General features: G+C 40.2%; 1 protein-coding gene across 1 annotated transcript in view; it reads right to left on the reverse strand.

Moving 5' to 3' along the window:
- jakmip1 (janus kinase and microtubule interacting protein 1) overlaps positions 1-9,244 on the reverse strand; it is a 36,299-nt gene extending 27,055 nt beyond the window's left edge. The window contains exon 1 of the mRNA XM_041797775.1: positions 8,780-9,244. The gene's annotated coding sequence lies outside the window, so the exon portion shown is untranslated. The remainder of the gene's footprint in view (positions 1-8,779) is intronic.
- Between the last annotated feature and the right edge of the window lie 595 nt (positions 9,245-9,839).

Raw genomic sequence — 9,839 nt, forward strand, 5'->3', positions numbered from 1 at the left:
CACGGCCTTGAGCGCACACAGAGGAGGGGGAGGGAGATGGAGCGTGCCCCTGGTGTGTGGACAATATTGGTCTTGCGAGATGATTTTCACCTCGACAAGACATCTCATGACGTTTTGATCTCGCGAGATCTTGTCACACCCCTAGTAATACTTGAAAGGTTTACAAAAATCCATGCAGAAAGCAGCCTTGTCAAGCAGATGGACTGGCCAGACTTCATGTCTGTCATAAGGCAAATCCATCTCGCAAAGCTCCAATCTGTAATGTTTGTGCCAGATCTGAAATGGCTCTGACAAATAGGCATCATTTATGGAGAATGAGGCGCTAGCTTCAGATAGGTTTAGCTGTACTGGAAGCCAATAGCAATAGTTGTCTGTGGTGAAGAAATTAGCTCAGATGTAGCTGCAGAAAAGTGGCAGTTTAATTAGACATCAACCACATTTCTTTATTAAAACAAGAGCAAAAAGCCACATTAAAAGCTTTTCTTGGCAATGATGACTTTTTTGTATGAATGTACTTGGTAGGCTTTAAATTTTAGCCACAAACAAGCTCTGCTGTTCGTATACTATGGCTGCGCTAGCCTGTACGGCTCAGGTGAGTACTGGAGCTGCACATGTCTACTATCTCATTTTGTCTTGTTGCTCTGATTGGCCCATCACAAATGGGACCATCCAATCACCTTCCAAGACCTTTTTGAAAAGTCCAGCCCTCACCTAACATTTTTTATATGGGAGGTTTTCCAGATGAATGTGAAATATATCCATGCTATTGATGTTGAAACTCTATCTGGTGTGTCAGGTTATGCAGAAAGACATTTGAGTTCACACTCATGCCACTACTGCACTTTGCAGAAGCACCTTTTTTTTAAAAAAAAGACAAACTTTACTTGAGAGTTTTTTTGTGTGAAAATATTACATTATTTTGAAGCAGTACCATACAAACTTCACGTTTTACATGTTTTTGTGCCCTTTAATATTTTTGAGTTTTGAGTTGAGAAATATATACTTCACAAATATCATTGTTCTCTGTATTTTCCTTGAGTACCAAGCAAGTAGACACATGATACTATGTATGTATTGTATATTGCTATTCACAATATATTGTCCAGTATAATTGCAATCTAACACTATTACCAAGTCTTGCAGCCCTAGTCTGAACTAAATGTAAATACTTGTATCAGTATCAATATGCATAAAATGAATTTCTAAATATCAGCATACAGGAGATCATGCATCCCTACATCACCCAGTAACATCAAACTGTCTCGTTCATTCTTCATCTGACATTAATCAAGATTTTCACTGGGAAAAACACATGTGCAAGCTCACACATGATATGCCATTAGCCACAAACAGTTCCAACAAAAGCTCCTACAGCCATGTGTTCCCAACCTGGCAGACAGACCTCTCAGAGTTTATGGACAACTGGAACAATTTATAGGGGCACGAAGAAGCTAACAAGCCCCTCTAATGTTCACTGCAGTAAACAAAACCTTATCAGGTCGCAGACCTTAAAATACCTCATTCACTCTGACTCACCAACTTTGAGTGAGTTTAGAAAGTCTTGACGTTTAAACAAAACCTTTCAACACACTAAACTGATTGCAAGGATAAAAGGTTGTCATGGACTCAGCCACCACCCACATCGATCTGCTGAAATCCACTTTTTCCCAACAGGCCATACTTCTTCCATGAAGTTCTATTAAACTGCAGAATATCACAGCAAACACAAATGCATATGAAAAGCCTGTTTTAATTTACTAAATGTAGAACTATGACAAATTCCTTAAGACAACATGTTGAGAAAAATCACTTCATCCTGGGAGCTAGAGAAAAGCAATGAAAGCCATTTTGCAGCTGCCTTGGAGTTTCACAATAAAGCTAATTGCTGCTCAATGAATTAGCATCAACTCAGCTGCTAAAAAAAAATCAGCACTAAAACAAAACTATCAGTACCATTTAAGAATATAAACTAAAGAGGCAAGCCTGAGACTGGTGGTACCTGGCTATGTTTGGCTGCTGTCAAAGTGTAGATCAATTTCAAAAGTGCTGAACCAATTGTGACATGCATTTAAGTGCTTTCATAACAGCCTCAGGATATCCTTCTTTACTCTGGCCATGCCTGTTAATCACTGAGTTCATGTGTTTCAATACAATACAATACAAGAACTTTATTTATCCCCGAAAGGAAATTCAATTCAATTTCAATCAGACCCATTGCCACAGGTGTATAAAATAAAGCACCTAGCAATGCAGCCTCCATTTGCAAATTTCTGATTCAAAATTGAGTCATTCTGGAGAGCTCTGTGATGTCAAGTGTGGTACTGTGATGGATGCCACCTTTGCAATAAGACCGTTCATGAAATCTCAGCCCTGCTGGACGTACCAGTCAGCTGAAAGTGATATTATTAGAGATTGGAAGCATTTAGGAACAATAGCTACTTAGCAACAAAGGGGAAGATGCAGATTTTGACCACCGACTGCTAAGGTGCATGACACATTAAAGTCACCAACACCCTGCTGATTCTGTAGCTGAGGAATTGCAAACTTCTACTGGCATTAATGTAAGCACAAAAACCGTGTGGCAGGAGCTTCATGGAATAGGTTTCCATAGCCAGGCAGCTGCATGCAAGCCTCACATCACCGAGTCCAATGCCAAGCATTGGATGGAGTGGTATAAAGCACATAGATACTGGATTCTGGAGCAGTGGAAACATGTTCTGTGGAGTGACAGATCACGCTTTTCTGTTTTACAGTCAGATGGTTGAGACTGGGTTTGGAGGATGCCATTACCTGCCTGACTGCATTGTGCCAACTGTGAAGTTTGGCAGAGGAGGGATACTGGTATGAAGTTGGTTTTATTGGGTTTCGGCTAGGCTTGGCTGTTGTCTCCAGTGAAGACTTCAGCATACCAAGACATTTTGGACAATGCTATGCTTTAGCAACTTTGTGGCAACAGTTTGTGGAAGTCCCTTTTCTATTCCAACATGACTGTGCCCCAGTGCACAACAAAACAAGGACTCTAAAGACAAAGTTTAATGAGTTTGGTGTGGAAGAACTTGACAGGCCTGCACAGAGCTCTGACCTAAACACCAGTGAGCACCAGTTTGGGATGAAATCGAATGGAGATTACGAGCTAGGCTTTCTCCTCCATCATCAGTGATCTCATAAGCTCTACAGAATGAATGGGCAAAAATTCCTAAAGAAACACTCCAAAATCTTGTGGACAGCCTTCCACGAAGAGTAGTAGCTGTTATAGCTGCAAAAGGGTGTTTAGGGTTGGGGTTAATATCGGTATCATGTCTGCTGCATCTGGTGCATAATGGTATAATCTATTACCTTTATCTTGATCGTGATAACCTCATAAAAACATACCAGTGAAGAATCGAATAATATATTAAAAAGCAACAGAATGAGCAGGGCAGCAGACAAGTAATGTGTTCTGTTTGAGCAAGTCAAAATGAGCATAGTGGACAATAAGCAAGATACTCAGATAATTGTAACTTCCAAAGTAAAGCCCTCGGAATAAGTTTATAAAAAGGCCTTAAAACTGTCTCTTTTTTCTGTGGTGGTATATTCTTATCAATTAAAAGTAATACCAATAAAAGCTTGTACATTATCTAAATCATAACTTTAATGCTTCGAAAGATTATGTATTTTTGTAATACATGTAACCTACATTGAGAGGAAAGCTAGCCAGAGTCGAATTCCTTGTTGCATAAGCCAATGAAGGCCAATAAAGCTGATTCTGATTAACCAAATCAGTACAATTTAAGTAAACTAAAGCAGTTACAGATTAAATATATGTGCGTCAGTGACTTTGTGCAACAGTAGCAGGACATAACGAATGGCCTTGAGCCTCACTGCTGCCAAAATAGGCATTGATCATCACACAGGAGGTGACAACTATCTACAGAAGACTACTCCACACTGAAAAAACAGTAATTACACCTAGTGACAATAAAAAAAAAAGATTAATTACTGAGAGTTTCAAAATTCAATGCCTCTCCAGGACTCCACATATGATGTCCAATAGGGATGAGTATCGAAATCCCATACCAACATAATACCGGTACCAATTCATTTGATACCTACTGGGAATTAAAACACAGATATCAATACTTCATTTCAACACCCTGTCACCCCAATGCAACCCCAAACCACCCCAAATGAAAGGTTAGACATATGTTATAGAATGTGTGTGATTTACGTGTTATGTCACACTGGTGTCCTTCTCTTATTCCATGTTCATTTGGGATCTTATAAAATATTTCTGCAAATCATTTATGATACCCAGCCTGCTTTTATTCTTCCGCTGACTTTCAAGTCACTTCTTTTGTCTCAAAAGTTTCGATTCAGGCACCGTTTAGGCACCAGCACCGTATGAAAAGTATCAATTTGTCACCGGTATCAGAAAAAACCCAAACACTCAACCCCAATATCCAGTGAGGGGGCCACCACTAACATCTTTATAACTGAGACACAGTAACACTCCTAGTCAAACATTTCCACATCTTTTAAAGGTTGGTTTTTCTTTGCTTGTACTTAGTTCATGTCAAAAAGTTCCGCTCATGATTTAATATCTTTTACAGAAGACATCTGCTTTCTTCATCTACTTCCTAGTGGACATGAATTTCACATACAAGCAAAACCTGAAGACAAAGTGGCTGATAATGTGGATGCACTGTATTGGCAAAAACTGGTATGGTAATTACTCTTTCTACAATATTGGGATTTGAACACTACAAGAAATAAAACAAATATGTGTGCAGCTACTTGAAAATTGAACAAAACTTCACTCATTCAAATATTAAAGAGTGCACATAAGCTGTATCACAGTTTTTATTTGTATCTAGCAGGGATACACAGATGCATCTGTTTAACATTCATTCAGATTCAGAAAAATTTATTTATCTCAAAGGGCAATGCAGTTTTTGGAATAAATAAAGTTTTCTGAATCTGATATCTGCCCCATTTACGAATATCAGCCAAATAATTTGCAATGAACATGAACAGGTATCAGTTATTGATCTTTATCTGTTGCCTCAAATTAGTGTTTATGCTGGCACCTGGTATATGTAGCTGCTGAATCAAAAAGAGATTTTCTTTTTACAGGGCAGAAGAGTGACCAGTTAGAGAAACTGGTCATTTTTTCATGGTCAAATGTTGGCCCACTAGCAGTCTTACATTAAAAGAAGAAATGAAAAAAACACTGGTAGGAGCGTTGGCATTGGCTGAAATGTTGTTTGCAAGATTGGCCCTAATTTTCACACGTGGTGCAGCTCTGGTATCTTCCTTATGTTAAACTCAACATTTGTGCTTGCCACATGTACCACCTGAAGTTGAAAAGTAGAGGTCGAATGATATTGGTTTTTCATGGCTCCTATATGTCAGCAATTATTAGTTCCTGAGACCGACAATCTATATTTGGAACTGATTACATTTATTATAACATATAAAATGTACTTAATGTGGCAAAAGAAAATTGCATGATCAAAAAATGAAGTAAAATAAAGAATTTAGCCCAAGGTCTATCTGCACTGAACAACACAGTAGCAGCAGGAAAACCTTGAAGTGATTCCACACAATCACTGTTTCAGCAGCACCCATACTTAAGTGTTGATTGGCTAGCCTAGCACACATGTGACATCAAGCCAATCAGACTGTGTTGTAATACAGGACATTTGTGACTGTGGAGAGTAAAAACTAGGTCAGATGGGAAGATGCAACCTGCAGTGGAGCTAAAGTAGTGCACTTTTTAATCAAATTTATCGACTATCAGTAAAATAAAATGCTGATACATGTAATCGCCAAATGCCAAAAATCTGCCTTAATAATTGCTCAAGTCGATAATCAGTCTACCCCTATTAAAATGCAATTTTGACCACTAAATTGCCACCAGTGACTCTGACTGTCGCTAGCTGATAGCTCTGAAGCATGTACGTCTTACCTGGGCCTCCATCAAACAGATATAATTTGCACATGCTGAGTAAAACTTTTTTTGGCATTTATTATCTGTTTGATGTGCTGCAATAAATTCAGACATTTGTCAGTTGTATATTGCAAAAGATCATATTGCAAATTGCGATGCCGTTGCAATATATTGTGCAGTCATCCAGTTTTTGTTCTGATTTTTCTATGTCCATTAAAACTGTTCAACCTTTGTGAAAGTCATCGGTGTGGTTTTATTGCAACTTATCTATGCAGTCCTTCTTAAAGGACCTACATGTAGGAAAAGAAGCAAATACTGACATGAAGAAACTGGAATCAACACAAAAATGAAACAAATCTTCTCTAAAAGCTAGGATTTACATTATCATACTTGTATAACTACCTTCAAATAAAAACAGGGAAAAAAAATCCTTCTGATGTTTAAATATTAGATTTCTTGGTTAAATTTGTATAGCTTTCAAGATCTGTGAGATAAAATTATACAGTATGCATTTTCAACGTCAACTAAAGGTAAGTTTTGTCCTTTAGCAGAGAATTTCTGATAGATGTGAATGAGGTACACGGTGTAAAGTAAGCAGATGTCTTCACTCTGGTCACAAGGTGGACCTCCTTAAAGCTAAACAGACCACACGCAGTCTCTCAGTCAAATATTAACTAGACACCTCTGAGACATCCAGACCTAATAAAAACATAAAAGAGCTGCAAACAGTAACCAGAACAAAGACTGCTTTCTTTTCGATCCTCTCTTAAATCAACAGTGAGGGTGTGGACAGGCTGGGATATACTCCTGTATACTGCACGTTTCTTAAAACGCATCGCCAGACTTGTTATACAATTTCAGTGTCGTTACATCAGCATCAGCTAAGTGTAGACTGTCAGAACAGGACTGGCCACAGTCCAGACATACCTCCACTCACTCTTACACACACACACACACACACACACACTCAGCAGGCTAGTGATACTCCACAGACACAGCACAGATCCCACTAAAAGGCTGAGTAATCTATCCAAGTGCAACTCTACTGAAGCATATGACCTACAAACTACTATGCCAATATTGCGCCTGCAAGTTAGTGACCTCAATGACTAGTCAACCTAAACAGATAAACAAGAGGTCCATCTCTTACACTGTGTCTCTGTCACACAGACATTTATCACCTAGTTGTGCTACTCCCAGTTTTATTGCTGAAGTCTGGATCTATAGTACCCACTGATATGTCAATCTGGCCATTTATTGCCAGTGGCATTGTGTGTTTTTAGTACATGTGTGCATGCAGATGTTTAAGCACAAAGTATATTGCATGCATGAGTGCATCTCAGTGTGTGAGAGTAGAGTAGTGATAGATAGCCTCGCCCCCCAGAAAAAGACATGATAGTGCAGTCAGTAATGTGATTAACCTTGCTTCCCTCTTTCAGACTGCACAGCACATTAGTCTGTACAGGCTACTTGCTATTTGCCTCTTGTCTGACAAATATAAATGAATGCACAGAGGAGACATTCACTTTTTGCCTTTATAATAAAGGCTGAGTTGTAATTTAAGCTTCTGCCATGCACGCAAAAGTAGAGTGCACAGAGATTAAATTTGTACAAGCTTGCTCCTGAAAGTGCTAACCCTGTGTAGACAGAAATATGGGAATATGAATGAATAAACGGGATGAATTATGGTAGGCAAGGGAGGGTAGTTGAGCTAGGAAGGGAGGGAAGCAGAAAAGTAGTCTCAGTGAATGTCTGTATCAACTGATGTCATATCTTACATATAGTAAAAGGCAGGATGGGGTTATGTTAAGCACAGAATCATCCTCTCTCCTTTTGTCACTATAATAACCACAGCTTCGCTCCTGCAAAAGAATGATCCCTTTTTCAAGATCAGTTAAACACAGATGAGTATGGCTTGCATCACTGTTTTTTCAGCCTGCCCTAAGATGAAGCTGATTAAACAGAAGTGAATGTGCAACACATGTTGGCCGTCCACCGAGGCAAATTTACGGGCCTGTGGGGCTGCATACTACAGCAGCAGAGCTGTTATGACAGACAGACTGAGTAAACACACGGATGGACAGAGTAGCTACGGATGCCGAGGTCTGGTTTGGTGTAGGGTTATGCTTGGGATGCCATGAAGGCTTAGTGGGATGTGGCCAGCTCTCTAATGAGCTGTCAAATGGGAGATTACAGGGAGGAGTGGAGGGCTGCTGGAGGGAGCGCTTTTACACTGCTGACAGTCTGCCTGTCCGGCTTGCCAACCACACCCCACGGCGACATGCACGAGGGCTGCTGCAGCATCCTCCAGCCACAGAGGTCGGATGTCCTTGCACTCAGGCTTTACAGATTAATGTGTTGATGTACATGTCATGTTGCATTTCCATCGGGCTTTAAAGACTAAAACATGGTCCATGTCCAACCAGTGGCCTCCATTATATCAAGCGACGAAACAACATCAAAGTAGCCGCTGAAATACCTTATCAGGACGAGAAAAGCAGTAAAATATTATGCTAATCACTCGTGTCGGGTAGCATTTTAGTACTTCCTCTTTGGCTAGCAGGCAGGGCTGACCGCTCACCAAAAGTGATGTCACACAGGTGCACGATGCAGCCAAATTTCTCATCGCTATCTTGAGTCATTGTAAGGCTCTGCAGTTAGTAAAGGCAGAAAAACTCGCGTCGAGAAGCCTGGCATGATGAAGACAGGTCGGCAGCTCTCTGACCGTTACCGCATCGTTAGCTCATGAAACACGGATGTCGGTTACATGTCGCTGCAGCTACCACCCTGTTAGGTTCAAAAAAATCATCACCTAGAAGTTGTCTTTCCTCGCTGAGCAGGCAAACTTACCTGAAATAGAGATCCAGCAGTTGGTCACAAGTAGCCTGATGTTGAAACGTCGCTGCCTGGTTTGCTTCACATCCAGTGAGGAGGAGAGGCTGAGCTTCCTGCGATGTGGACTAACTCACATCCAGCACTGAAAAGATGCCAGCTCAGCCTTCAGCAGACGGCGACCCTTTACAACTTTATTCCTCGAATGTAACAAACATTTTCCAGCGGTTAATTTTGTATTTCCGCCGTTGATTTTATCCAGCTTGCTTCAGCTGAAGGCTTTACCTCCTCCTCCTCCTCCTCGCGCGGCGCACGTTGACACTTCTCTCCACGCCCACATAAACACACTGGAGTGCACGAGCGACGTCATCCGCTCACATAAATTACATGCACTTGAGTGAACATAATTATATAAATAAATAAAACCATGTCGACGTGAACATGGGGAAAATAGAGCCGCCGGGCGGGCGTCGCCGGTAGCGTGATAGAAGCGCGACACCTGACTGCGTGTTCAAGAATGACACCGCGCGCAGTGAGTGCGTGTCACGCAGACGGTGCGGGAGAAACGTCAGGGCGTACGGGGGTACCTGGCTGGTACGGGCGGATATCCTACCAACTGAGCAAAATTTAATCCTTTTCTTTGTTTTCTTTAAATAGCCCACCTTAACAACATGTAGCTTTTTGGGGAGAAAATAAAGATGAACTATCTGTAAATAATTAGCTATAAAAACGATGAAATATTAAATCAAATTAGTCAATAATAATCTACAGGCTCAACAACATCAAGAGCTGTGACATTATCATCTTGTTCTTTTATTTTCCCACCAAAAACTTTGTTTTTATTTATTCATAGCATACATACTAAAATACCCATTTTTTTCTACACTATGTGTTGCCTCCTGCAATGCATCATTGTAAAGTAAAAGGCTGTAATATTTATAAGTGGGATCATCAACTGTTACAACTAATTTATACAAACAGAAAATAACCCTCTGGGTCATTAACTTTTTCCATGTCAGTGATACATTGTGGTTGAAAACCCCTAATTATAGATATGTGAAACCTTGTAAAAGAGTAT

This window comes from Cheilinus undulatus, linkage group 10, assembly GCF_018320785.1.
Source record: "Cheilinus undulatus linkage group 10, ASM1832078v1, whole genome shotgun sequence".
Lineage (NCBI taxonomy): Eukaryota > Metazoa > Chordata > Actinopteri > Labriformes > Labridae > Cheilinus > Cheilinus undulatus.